General features: G+C 45.4%; 2 non-coding genes across 2 annotated transcripts; both read left to right on the top strand.

Annotated features, from left to right (window-relative positions):
• Window positions 1–9,075: 9,075 nt before the first annotated feature.
• On the top strand, window positions 9,076–9,146 carry Trnag-gcc (transfer RNA glycine (anticodon GCC)). Its single transcript has one exon. It is a non-coding gene; the product is annotated as a tRNA-Gly (tRNA).
• A 168-nt stretch (window positions 9,147–9,314) lies between these two features.
• On the top strand, window positions 9,315–9,385 carry Trnag-gcc (transfer RNA glycine (anticodon GCC)). The gene has a single exon. It is a non-coding gene; the product is annotated as a tRNA-Gly (tRNA).
• The last annotated feature ends 4,047 nt before the right edge of the window (window positions 9,386–13,432 follow it).

Raw genomic sequence — 13,432 nt, 5'->3', positions numbered from 1 at the left:
TCCTACCAGGTCATTTTACTATAACAAGAAAAGACTTCAGGGCTATGGATCAGCTACATGTGGCCTCTACTGCCTGTATGTAGGCAGCATGCTCGCTTGTGGATTCTCGCTCCGAGAGTGCACTCAGAGATTTTCGTCAACGAACTTCACACTGAACGACAAGCTGGTACCCGTCCTTGTACGGAAGCAATTCCCAAGAAAGACAGACAACATGTCATGTTGCAGTGTACTTTGACACAATAAAATTGTATTTATTTCCATGTCGTTACAGGCACAATCTTATATATATATATATATAAAAAACAGCATTACAACAACAACAGCCAGGTAGGGCAACATATGCATAAAAACTGTCTACATCTTTCCATTGGATGCGTACCCAAAGGGTAACGTGTGGATACCATCCTCACAAATGAAACGCTTTGTGTCTAGGGGATTTAAAGCTACTTTCGTAACACATACACTTTTATTTATATTTTCCTTCCGCACAATGAGGTTCTGACAAACTTTGTACACTTCACCAAGCTTAAGAGAGTCTATGTACATTGAATAATGCAACTTCTGGGCTTCACATTGTTTCACCCCCTTAGCACGATTGTATCGTCTTTTACTATGGAGGTCTAGTGCATAGAGCTTTGGTTTCAGGCAACAGAACCCTAGGATGTGGTCGTGGGGCATTTCGTTCTTAAATTTTCCTAGCACCATCTTGTTTTTCGTAGAATACATCGAGTCATCACAAGAATGACCAGATGTATCAAGGTGGGTATCGGCGAGCTCCGCAAGGGCCTTCTCATCGCTCAGCATCACGATATAAGAATCTGTGTCCATATACAAGAGCCTTGTGTCCGGGGCTACCCGAAGCAAGTTGTTATAATAAAAGTCATACATCATGACTTTAGACAGCTCGAGAATAGTGAACCCCAGGTACAGAGGCTGTCGCATACGGATTATCGATTGAGCGAACTGAAACAAGACTACGTTAGAGCTTAGAGCCCTGAATTGTTTGAGGTTCGGTTTACGCAAGAATCTCAACACTTGCTCCTCGGAAGTTGCTAAGCGACAGTCGACGAACTTTCGTACATTCATACATGTTTTCCCATATACGGAGTTAATTAAACACTTGTACAGGTTACGTTCGAAGGTATTGGTTGCCTGCTTGCGTAGTTCATGATGGAAGTCAACATAGGATCGCAGGAATGGTTTTTGTTTGAACCTGAGCACCCGGTGAATTTTCTCGAGCCGAAGACCCAACTGTAGGTACAACTTTAGACTGCGATAATGAAGAAAATACTTCTTCTTGTCAAGCAGTGTAAGGAGTAATTTCGGTTCTATATCATGCTGTGGGAGGTTAAATTTTTTCATCAGGTCTTTCTGATAATCTGAAAGCAACTCATACGGGACGCTCATTTTTTCGGGCGCGAGCGGTAAATCTTTATGTCGTTCGTGGAGCTCTTGTACGTAGGCCAGGTCTACCTCTAAAAAATAACCAACGTCTGCATAATCTGCAACAAGGGTTACATCTAAACCTGCAACCTCTTCGGGTGACAGCCATTCAAAGTCTCCGAATGGGAGTGGTTCACGCATCACTGTGCCATAGAGTCCATTTATGTCCATGTAATGAATTATGGTCTTTGGTTTTTGCGGGATCGTACTGATCTGTCCCTGGGACATTTGCAGTGGCCATTCACGTTGAACACTGGGTCATACCACCACGCAGGCCCCGTTCAATTAACAGATAGGCATCGGGATCGTGGATTAAATCCAGATTAATCCGGCTCATTTTTAGTGCGCAAGACATGCTTAGTCCCGGGAGTGACACGAAATGAAGTGGTTCAATTTTGTGCGTCTCCAACGCCCATATTCGGAAGTTTTGAAACACGTCTGCCAGAAGCAATGCGTCCGTCAGAAGGTACAAATCCGAGTACTCGCCCAGGCTCTTCAGTTGAAATTTTTCAAACACATTTTGCGCATGGCGGTAATCTTCCTCGCTCACTTCTGATCCGTTCAGTTGGTTAAAGAACTGGTCACGTGATGGCAAACAGGGCTCGTCGTAACGTTCAAAAGAGGTAACGTAGTTATAACAGAAAACCCCTTTACGTACAACCAACCTGAAGTAGTCCTCCTCTACGAAAAACTGACGCAGACACCTGAAGTTAGATTCACCTTTGTCACATAGATTTTTCGTCAATGTGTCGAGACTAGCATTGAGGAAGCTTAACGAGTCTATGAAGCGGAACACACCAATGTCTATAGCCTTAAACTTTTGACAACTGGAGGCTATCACTCTGATATCTGTCTTCCGAAGCAGGTGCAGATGAGCTACTATGAATCCGAGGTCATAATTGGCATTATGTGCAATGATGGGCACTTTCCGTGGTATCCGCAGTTTCAGATTACATCCCTGACACAATGATTGGCGAAATTCTCCACTTACGTGATCATGGTCTCGCACTTTCTGCTTCTTAGTGAATGGTTCTTTACAGATGTTACAGTGAGTGGCTTCAGAATGTTCGAGTTCGTCTCCTGGGGTCATTTGCAAGGGCACAGTCTCGTGCAACATCGCATACAGCTCATCATGCAAATTACGCAATAGTTCCATGAAAACGGAAACGCAGTCTGCACCACGGTAAATATGTTTCTTCAAGACATACGAATCGCACGAGCGTATGACGAGGAGACAGAAGGATGAAGGGATGTGTTCCTCGTAGACACTCCCGCCTCCCGAACACGGTGATAGTACACTCTCAAAGTCGTATACACAGTAGAAGGGAACTTCCGACATCAAATGCTCTCCGGCAAACGACAGTGTCTCACCCTTCTTTGGAAAAATAGTCTTGGACACTTTTTGTTGTTTACACATTAGTAGATGATCGGCGAGTACACCCGGGGTGGTGAAACCCATCGTACACCGTTTGCAGTGAAAATAACCAGGTGGTGTGAACAAAGCATTGAAATTATTAATGAGTACAAAATGGAAGTCAATCAGCAGTAGATCGACATGCTTCTTGCACTGGTCGTCAACAACCTTAATCGGGTAAACATATTTTTCACCTTTGTCATAACCGTACACGTTAATGCTCACATCGTTCTGCTTCTCAAACATTTCTACATCTTTCGGGAACGCTACAGGAAACGTCTCTGGAAATACATATTGAGACAGGTATGACCTGTAGGATGAAGCTCTGCGTCTGTAAGAACCCTTTGCAGGATGTAGACCGGCAAGTACGCAAAATGCGAAACACATGTTCTGTTCACTATCCTCGTGAAGGTCGACACTCGGAAGACACCGACACTTTTTTTTCAATTCGTTTGGCAATTCAAAGTCGGTACAACCAATGAGCTGTGGCGCGAGACGACCGACATGAAGAATGCAGGCGTGAATTCGAAATAAGAAAAATCCCGACCCTTGCATTTCAAGCTTTTCTAAATTGTTGGTGACTTCAGTGCCTACTTCAATGACAGCACGTTCTACGTCTCGTTCCGACCACAGCGTATGCACACTCGAAGGAATAAATTGAGTGACAAATATGATCTCATCCTCAGGCGTATGTCGACCGAGTTCCGCCTTCAGCAAAACATAAAAGCGTAACGGAAATCCGAAATGTCGAAGTACACCGGCAAGGTAGCGTCCGTTTTCATGAAAGAATGTGCTGACATCCTGCCCGTCGTCGTCTCTGTCATGTAGATGAAGCTCATAGCGGTTGGTATAGTTGCGGAGCGTACAGAGTGTCTCACAAAATGGGATACAGGGTGTTGCAAGGTTATGAACGTTAGCCAGATGAACTTGAAGTCCCAGCGCTGTTGTGTAGTGCTGCCGATCGGCCGGAGGACAAAGGTGGCATGTCACCATTTCTTTTTATTTTTTTACTCGGATTGACCGAACACGATGTCTGGCGAAAGAAGACGTTTCCCCTCTTTTCCAACTCGCTCTTTCTTCTCCATCCAGAGTCCGCTCGTGTTCCTCATGTCTTCGATGTCTTGAGTGCTTAGTTTATGAAACCGAGCTGGAAGGAACACCTTTACGTGCTCGTGATCCTTCATAATTTCTACGTAGACCGCCTCGCCATACCTCGTTTCAATTTTGTTAACATCAACCACATCATATTTGATGTTTTTAGGAATTGTCGCCATTTTTTGAAACTCTCCACATTTCTTTAACTTGTCAAGTTTATGCAAGATCGACGAAGACATGATGCTTACTTGTACACTGATGCAATGATGACGACGATGATCCTTCGGACACGTTGGACCGACTGAAAACAAAAGGAGCACATGTTAGAACACTGCAAAATATTTCATCATTCTGAACACCATACCTCCTCAGAAGGAGGTTCGAGAGTGAAGGAGCTGAGCGTCAGACAGTTCTTATATAAGAAGTTGCCAGCATGGCAACCTTGAGGAGTCTTCTTTTTTTTTTTACATCGTCAACTCTGCAGTCGAACCTACCTTTGCAGTTTGCTTTTTTTCCCTGCAGTTTGCAAGCACGGACTTGTTTATCTAACGAAACGTATCTTGACCAGACTTCATTCCCTTGCACGAAATGACAGTGATAGCACCTTTTAGGTTCGTGACGCCTGCCTCGGTGTCAATTTCAGGGGCTAGTCAAAGTGGGAAATCCACCTTCGTGGCACGACTAATTAAACACAGAGCTGTCCTCTTTGACAAACCGTTCAAGCAAATATGGTATATCTATCTTTATAAGCAGCCGGTATTCGATACTCTTCCTGAAGTAAATTTCAGTCAAGACATCCCTGCAGATCCGGAGAATTATAGCCACTCATTATTTATATTTGACGACTGTTTAGCCGACCGGCAAAGACTCAAAGAAATCTGCAAATTTTATATCGCTGGGTGTCACCACCTGTCAATCACGGCTGTGTTCATCTCGCAATACCTGTTCGTCAACGACCCTTTGTATCGCACAATACAATTCAATAGCACGGCTCTCGTTTTATTTCGTTCACCACGCACTACAGACCAGCTGCGTATGCTGTCCAGGCAGATTTTCGGGCGAAATGATTTGTTGCCCACGATATATAAAGATGCCTGTCAGAAACCATACTCATACTTAGTTATCGACTTGTCTCAACAGAGCAACGATCACTATAAGGTGTGGACCAACATTTTCCCGGATGATCACAGACAGATCGTATACAGGTCATGAAAAGGCTTAACAAACACATTCGTTTCCTTCGTATGATCGCTGAAGCAAAGACAGGGGAAGACCGTTACAACCTGATTCAACATGCCAGCAGGGAACAGCTACGAACAATCAGGGAGATTTGTATGAACCTCTGCAAAGGAAACATCGATGTACCGCCGAAAGTTAAAAAGCAACTGCAGCCTTTTGCAACACCCATTAGGACACTGGCTTCCAGGCAAGACCGTGCAGATGTGAAGAAAGTTAAACGGATTCTTCATCAGTCCGGCGGGTTTTTGCAATTTTTGTTGCCCCCCCTTGTTAGGTCTCGTTTCAAGTTTAGCGGGCAAAAGCATCGCAAAAGCAATCGGCATTTGAATAATGCAGAAATACGAGCTTGTTCCCTATCGGGAAAGCACTATTCCGTCGATATTGAATAAACAGGAGCCTGATGATATCAAGGCCAAGGAGATCATCCAGTACTTGCACAAGCTATTGCATCCTCGGATACGGAGTAAATCTGTCGCAAAATGATACACGTCAACTATGGCATTGCTTGAAAGAAGCAAATGTCGCGCACAATTATTATAACTTCGAGTGCTCGAAGCTATGTGAAATAAGCTTCGAACCCAGGCAAGTAATAGAACGATGTCCCGGCAATGTGTACAATATTGCAAGACTCATTGGGAATGGAAAGCACAGCGGTTACGGTATCACTCTTTCGAAATCGGCTACCATGTCTCTGCTGTCTCATCTGAGCGAAACAATAAAAAGAATTTAAAACAAATACATGCCCGCATTTCATTTAGCTATAAGATACACTGTAACACAAGAAATGGTTTGAAATACTCACATCACTTGGCTCTTACGTGGCACACTCACTGCTGGAAGCTCGTACGTGGCAGACAGCGTATACCACCAGTCGAAAATTCATCTTGCGAGGGCGATAACGGTTTCTTTTTGTGTGTGTGTGTGGTTGGTGTTCCCAAAGAGCGTTTGGAAAAAGCCAGACGGGTGTTTCGCGGTTGTGTTATCATACCAAAAGAAGAAGAAAAACGAGCGCGTCGGCAAGAGGTATCGCATTTCACATGCTGCTCCTGCGAAAGGAGAAGCTGTCCACGATGCATTCACGTGATCCTTCCTTCCCTTGAAATAAAACAAAAATGAAGGGTCTTATAAGCTAGCTGTCGACGACTGAGACCGATCAGACCTTCATCGACGACGCAACTTTGAAAGGATGTGAGTATACCTCTTGTCTTTATGCCTTTTTTTTGTTATTTTTATTTCGAAACCATCACAGCTGGTAACCGCAATACGTAGTCATGCAATGCTTCTCGATTCGTTGTATGCTGTTGTCGCAATGCGCAACACAAGTTTGGAAATGTGTGTGTATAGAACACCTCTATTTTATTGTGATTGTTGTCACTGGGTTATTTACTTCCAAACGTCGTACTCCTATGCAAATGCATGACACAGTAACAGAGACATATCGGAAAGTGGAAAACGTTAACCGATTCTTTGATAATGCTGCTTGTTGTTGTTGCGTGACACCTGATCGAGATTTGAGTCATCCTAGACTTTGTCGTGATTGAGAAGAGCATTCACAGGATGTTACGTTTTCCCGATTCGTATATTTTCTTTAAATGGGACGCTGTTATAGTTTGCACAATCATAGCCTCCTATATTTGAGAATGCCTGCTCATTCGCCTCGAAGCGCCCGTTCTTCACCAGCTCCGGTGGCGCAGCGGTAACGCGTGCGCTTGGAGACTGGGAGGTCCGCGGTTCGAATCCGCGGGCCGGCTGTGCCGTCTGGGGTTTTTCCTGGGTTTCCCTCAGATGTGTAATAGGCGTATGCCGGCACAGTTCCCCTGAAGTCGGCCCATGGACGCAGCTATCCTCCCCCCGAGCGGATTCCGCTCGGTCTTCCACTTCACCCTTTCCTCCTCTCCACCATCTTTCCCTTCCCGAGAAACATGCCGCCTAATCAGGCAGGCAGACCTCTCGGGTTCCTCCCAACGACACTCCTCCTCCAAGCGCCCGTTCAACCTCCTCCCCTATCCTCCTCTGCACCGCGCCGCTTGGGGCGCTCGCATCCTAGGGTTCTCCTCAATGCAAATGCTATGGAGCGCTCGCGCAATTAGTAGTAATATGCGTTGACGACTGCCAGTACTGGGATGGATGATTGGGAAATTTATTAATATTAAATCAGGTATTTTTTAAGAAATTCGACTGCTCGGGATATTGATTCTGAGCTGCGCAAAAACCTAATTGAAAAGTGGAGAACCCAACGCTGCCGGCGCTCTTGGTGTCATACGTGTATTTTTCCTCACATTATGTAAAATTGCAGTTGCGTCTTGCTTTGAACTGTATGCGCAAATACGTGGCCTACAGGTTTGACAGCTGCTGTTGCATGCGTACATGTGTACACATTATTGTAACGAACTACTCCAGGAATTACGAAATGGTGTTAACTCCGCGCTTTGATTTCTTTATTTCTTTCTTTCAAGAAATATAATAAAGCTGATCTTTACAAAGAAGCAGGCTGCTTGCTGTGGTGCCCTCTTGTACCAGCATCTTCCGCTACGTCAAGGTGCAGTTATTCTGCGCCGGACAAAAAGAAAAAAAGAAAGAAAAAGGAGAAGCGGGTGATCAATATACCGCGGTTGCTCATCCCCCGGGACTATTTGGCTAAATCATTTTAAATCTCCTAAAGCAAGTACTTCTTCTCAAAAGACTTAACTTCATGAAAACGGCTTCAACATGCAAATGGGCTTCTCTGCCAGAGGATGTGCGATACGAACAATAGCGCACCTGTTCGTGACCAAAAGCACACATACGTGAGCATGCATTGGCAGCATTGCAAACGGCTTTATTTTATTCTTGTACTTTTTGCTTTCCACCACCATGAGATTATTTATTCATTTTTATTTAAAATGCTTCCGGCATAGAAAGCATTACGAGGAAGGTAATACATTGGAAAACAAATACATTGCTTGAAAATCTACATTCAAGTGATGCTAGCAAAGAGGAGGAACCTGAAACATCCCCTTAAAGCAGATGTGGAGCATATGCTACTGAAATATTAAATAAGCGGGAAGTATTAAAATGCTCTGTTCCTTGACATAACCGGCAGCTTCTGGAAGCGTTGCTTACCAAGTTTTTCCGCACACTGTTCACAAATTTTGCTCTCGGAGTAACTGACAAGAATGACATGGCAAACTTTTTCGCCTCCAAGCCCCTCTCACCGAAGGTACTAAAACTATAAAGAAATGCGATAACAAGCGGGGCGGAGTATAACCCGAATATATATAACCGAATAAATAATTTGTCTGTATTTTGTTTGCTTGTATTTTTACTGTCATTTTTGCGTCGCACATTCTATGCGTATATAGTCTACACCGCTGCACTATGATGATCTGTGCATTCGTGAAGCTCGCTCAGATCTCGGGGCATCCATACTAAAATCCGTCGTCATCAGCCCTTTTCACTCCCTAGTCACAATACAACATGTTCACATAATCTCCCCTGCTTCATAGCGTCAGCTACAATTCGACGTGAAACATCTTACTGCCGGAAAATGGATATTTTTTGCGGCTCCGACGTTTGCGCCTTTCATCACTAAACACCCTCGAAAATAACCTAGCGCTTATTTTTTTTTTCTATTATCAACTTCTCAACTAATTATCGTAAGCCCTAGTCTGCGTTGCAGTATTAAAATGTCGAAAATATGCCACATAAAATTAGTTTCGCGATGCAACACCGCTCATAGAAAAGCATGGCAATCGCAGCGCAGTATCCTAGGGAGGCAGCGCCCCTTGCGGTGGGCGCCGGAAACGGATTGGATGGGCGGTGCTCTTTGATCTCGGCGCCGTTGAACAGGCATTCTCAAATATAGGAGGCTATGGCACAATACGCCTGCAAAGTGCACGTAGGTGACGTCGGTGGTTCAGGAGTAGAATACTCGCCTGCCACGCGAGTGGCCCGGGTTCGATTCCCGGCCGTCGCAAATTTGTCCTTTTGCAAGGAGAACACGCAATGTCTCAGTATGCCTCATCAAGTATATCACTATTCGGAAGAGAGATGTTCGAGGGAGCCATCCACGTTAATCGTATATTTTCTTTAAATGGGACGCTGTTATAGTTTGCCAAATACGCCTGCAAAGTGCACGTATGTGGCGTCGGTGGTTCAGGGGTAGAATGCTCGCCTGCCACGCGGGTGGCCCGGGTTCGATTCCCGGCCGACGCAAATTTGTCCTTTTTGCAAGGAGAACACGCAATGTCTCAGTATGCCTCATCAAGTATATCACTATTCGGAAGAGAGATGTTCGAGGGAGCCATCCACGTGATTCGTATATTTTCTTTAAATGGGACGCTGTTATAGTTTGCCCAATACGCCTGCAAAGTGCACGTATGTGGCGTGGGTGGTTCAGAGATTCTGGTTCCGGGCACCGAGAGGTACGGACGCAGGATGAGCTCGCTCCGGGCGGTGACAACGGCTTCGAGCCGGGATGAACTTAGGCCTAGTGGTACCGAAAAAGACTACAGGATAATCATGCCCACCATAAACGCAGGTAATTTTTCTGCTACAACTCTTCTATTGCACGCAGACCCGTCTGCTAAGCCTTACAAGATATTGGATTTTGACGCACCGTTGAAGGAAGTGGTTCAACGGAAGACGATCCGTGCTATAGGAGCTTACAGATATAATCATGTGTGGGCTATCACGTTTGACAACGAGGCAGAGAAACAACGTCTTCTCAGAAAGAAAGAAATAACGGTAAAAGAGAAAAGGTGTATCGTCGTGGACCCACATTCGAAGGACGTATCAATAAAACTACATTGGATATCCACTCAGATACCGAACGAGGAAATCAACGTGGCTTTGTCGGACTACGGCGAGGTTATGGATATAGTTCGGGAGAAGTGGAAATGCGAGGAGTTTGCAGGAATAGAAACCATGACCAGAACTGTAAAGCTGCGCTTGAATGAAAACTACAGTGTTGACCGCATACCATACATGATCTATATACGAGGCGACCCTATTCTTCTAGCAGTGCCTGGAAAACCGCCACTCTGCCTGCGGTGCAAAGAAATCGGGCACATTCGCAGTCAGTGCAGGGCCACGTGGTGCAGAAAATGTAGGACTTTCGGACACGATGCAGATGACTGCGTGCAATCTTACGCAAGCAAGACAAAACCGAAGGTGAATGAAATCAATGTGGAACATTTGATGGACCATGAAGAAACAGGAAATAGCGAAGAGATTAATGCACAAGACAAGGAAGGGAAAAAGGACGTCACACAAGATAACACCCCAATCAGCACAGACACAGCGATAGTTCGCAAAGATGATGATAGCAGCCAGAAGGATGACAGCGATATGGATATAGTCGAAGTGGAGGGAAAAGTGGTGAAGCGTAAAAGACGCGACAAACAGAACACGATAGGAAAAGACTATTTAAAAGAACAGAGGCGAGACGCGAGATCAGAAAGCCGCTGGAAGAAGGCTGATGCTATGAGACCGCAATTTGCGCTGGAAGAGATCGGGACGTCCCAGCTTGACGATGTGCACTTTACCGACACATAACAGAACGCTTGCTGTCCTTTTGAAAGCCTTCAATGATGGAAAAAAAGCTTAAAGTAGGAACTTTAAACACATACAGCTTAATCCGGCGAAACAGGAAACAATGGCTGATGGAAACAGTAGATGAGCATAGGCTCGATATTGTATGCATTCAAGAAACAAAGATTTCGACAGTGGACCAGGAGAACGAACTTGTCAATTTTTTCAAGCAGAAGTTCTGGTGCTACCACTCTGCAGGCTGCGGGCGCAGTGCTGGAACGGCGATTTTAATAAGGAAGCGGCGAAGCTTTACCGTAGTTGATCTTGTTTTAGACCAAGGAGGACGGTTCACGTGTGTCGACCTTCTCATACACAGAAACCTAATTAGACTTCTATGCATCTACGCTTCAAATAGCAGCGAGGACCGTAAAATGTTCTTCCGTGACCTGAGAAGTTTTGTGGACATTCCAGCAAAGGTTATTCTTTGTGGGGACTTCAATGTCGTGACGGGCAAAAAGGACTGCAGCTATACTTTCCGGAGCGATCCCAGTGTGGCAGAGTTGAAGGGAATGTTGAGAGACTTCAGCCTTGTTGACGTAGCGGAAGAACAGTCCGACAATACTCTTCGTTACACTCATTGGCAAGGTGCATCATACGCGAGACTGGATAGGATCTACATGTCGGCAGATTGGATAGCAATGGCCGAAAACTATCTCGTCACCCCAGTTGCCTTTTCTGATCACGGACTGGTAAGCGTGGAGGTGAATTTCAACAGACGAAGAACCCCCTCAAAAGTTACAGGGTCAAGCACTTGGAAACTCAATGAGAGCATTTTAGAAGACGAAGACTTCACGCAACAACTAGACCAACTTATAGAAGAATATGGGACCACCAATGAAGTTAATGCTGTTACGTGGGAAATGTTTAAAGGAACCCTCAAGAAGAAGGCTATATCTTTCAGTGAAGTGAAAAAGCACAAAGAGCGGGCAGAAATCAGGTGCTTAATGCAGGATCTTCTCACACTGGTTTCAGAGGAGAGCATCAATCCTGGTGGTCACAAAGAAGATATACAGCTGGTGAAGAAAGATATACTTTGCATCATGGAAAGACGCTTCAAAGGAGCAGAGATTAGAAGCAGGCTGAATGCATTGTCGAGAGAGGAACAGCCTAGCAAGGTGTTCCTGTTGCGAGAAAAGGAAAGGGCATGCGAAAACCAGATAACGTCCGTGAAAGTGGGGGAGACAACCGTAGAAACCCAACAGGAAATCCAAGAATCGTTCCACAAGACGTACACCCAGCTCTTCACTTCCCAACCCCCAGCAGACTCGCCGGAAACGCTACGATACTTGGAAAACTTGCCGGCGGTCAAAGAGGACTTATCAGAGGTAATGAACTCACCAATATCGGTGGAAGAAATAGAAAAGGCAATCAAGAAACTGGGCCGGAACAAGTCACCGGGGCCCGATGGTATTGGATCTCTCTTTTACAAGAAGTTCTCAACGCAGCTATCACCTATCCTGAAAAGAGTGTTCGACGATATTTCAGCCCGCAAGCTCTTGCCACCATCTATGCGACAAAGCTACACCGTGCTCATTCCGAAGAGGACTGTCAAGAAGGGTGAAGCGCCCACGGTGAATGACTTCCGTCCGATCAGTCTGGTATGTACAGATTACAAAATCTTGGCGAAAACCCTAACGAATCGACTGGAAGCCTGCTTAACCACGGTTGTAGGATTACACCAAGCATACGGAATGAAAAGGAGATCAATTGCAAGAAACTTGCACATCATGAGGACAGCATGTGAAGCAGCGGAAGCTCTGGCTGTGAAACTTGGCATCCTCCAAGTGGACCTGAAACAGGCTTTCGATCGCGTCAATCATCAATTCCTCTGGGAAGTTTTAAAGAAGCTAAGGGTGGGAGAGTACCTAGGAAACTGGATAAGAGTGTGCTACACGGACATTTGCACCAGACTTGTCATAAATGGAAAGGTCAGCGCTCCGATAAACATTCATACTTCAGTACGTCAGGGTTGCCCACTCTCTCCCCTTCTGTTTGCAGCGTACCTGGAGCCGCTGTGCCGGAATATTTTGGCTAACAATCGCATCACAGGATTGCAGATTGGAGCAGAGACCGTCAAGCTGTTGGCTTATGCTGATGACGTTGCGGTGGTGTGCACATCGAGAGAGGGAATAGATGAGACTATGGAATCCATCAAGGAGTTCGCAACGTTATCCGGTGCAGAGGTAAACCTCAAGAAGACCATTGGAGCATGGCTGGGGCCGTGGAATGAAACACCCTCCGTGTTCCTCGGTATTCAGTGGACTACAAGATTAGACAAATACTTGGGTATCCCATTCGACCTACGAACGCCAACGGATCAGCTTTGGAGCACAAAAGTTAGCAGCCTCAGGGGAGCGTTGATACCTTGGCATGGCCGTTATCTCTCCTTATTCAACAGAGCTTACATCTGCAATTCAAGTTTGTATCCGGTTGTACTGTACACAGCACAATGCAGTAGATATAACAACGGGATGATAAACAAGTTTCACAGAACCTGCGCCACCTTCGTCTGGAATTCCCCCATGGAGAAGATGCGAAGAACCAACCTCTTCTGGAGTTTGAAGAGAGGGGGACTTGGGCTAGTCAATCTGGAGATTAAGATGAAGGTCCAACGCTTCCTCTACTTTAGAGACAACTCCGACCCATTCCTAAGAAGTGGCTTACAAGCGC

The sequence above is a fragment of the Ornithodoros turicata genome, chromosome 1, assembly GCF_037126465.1.
Source record: "Ornithodoros turicata isolate Travis chromosome 1, ASM3712646v1, whole genome shotgun sequence".
NCBI classification, from domain to species: domain Eukaryota; kingdom Metazoa; phylum Arthropoda; class Arachnida; order Ixodida; family Argasidae; genus Ornithodoros; species Ornithodoros turicata.
Note: the sequence above shows the minus strand (reverse complement) of the source record. Positions and strands in the feature narration are given on the sequence as shown.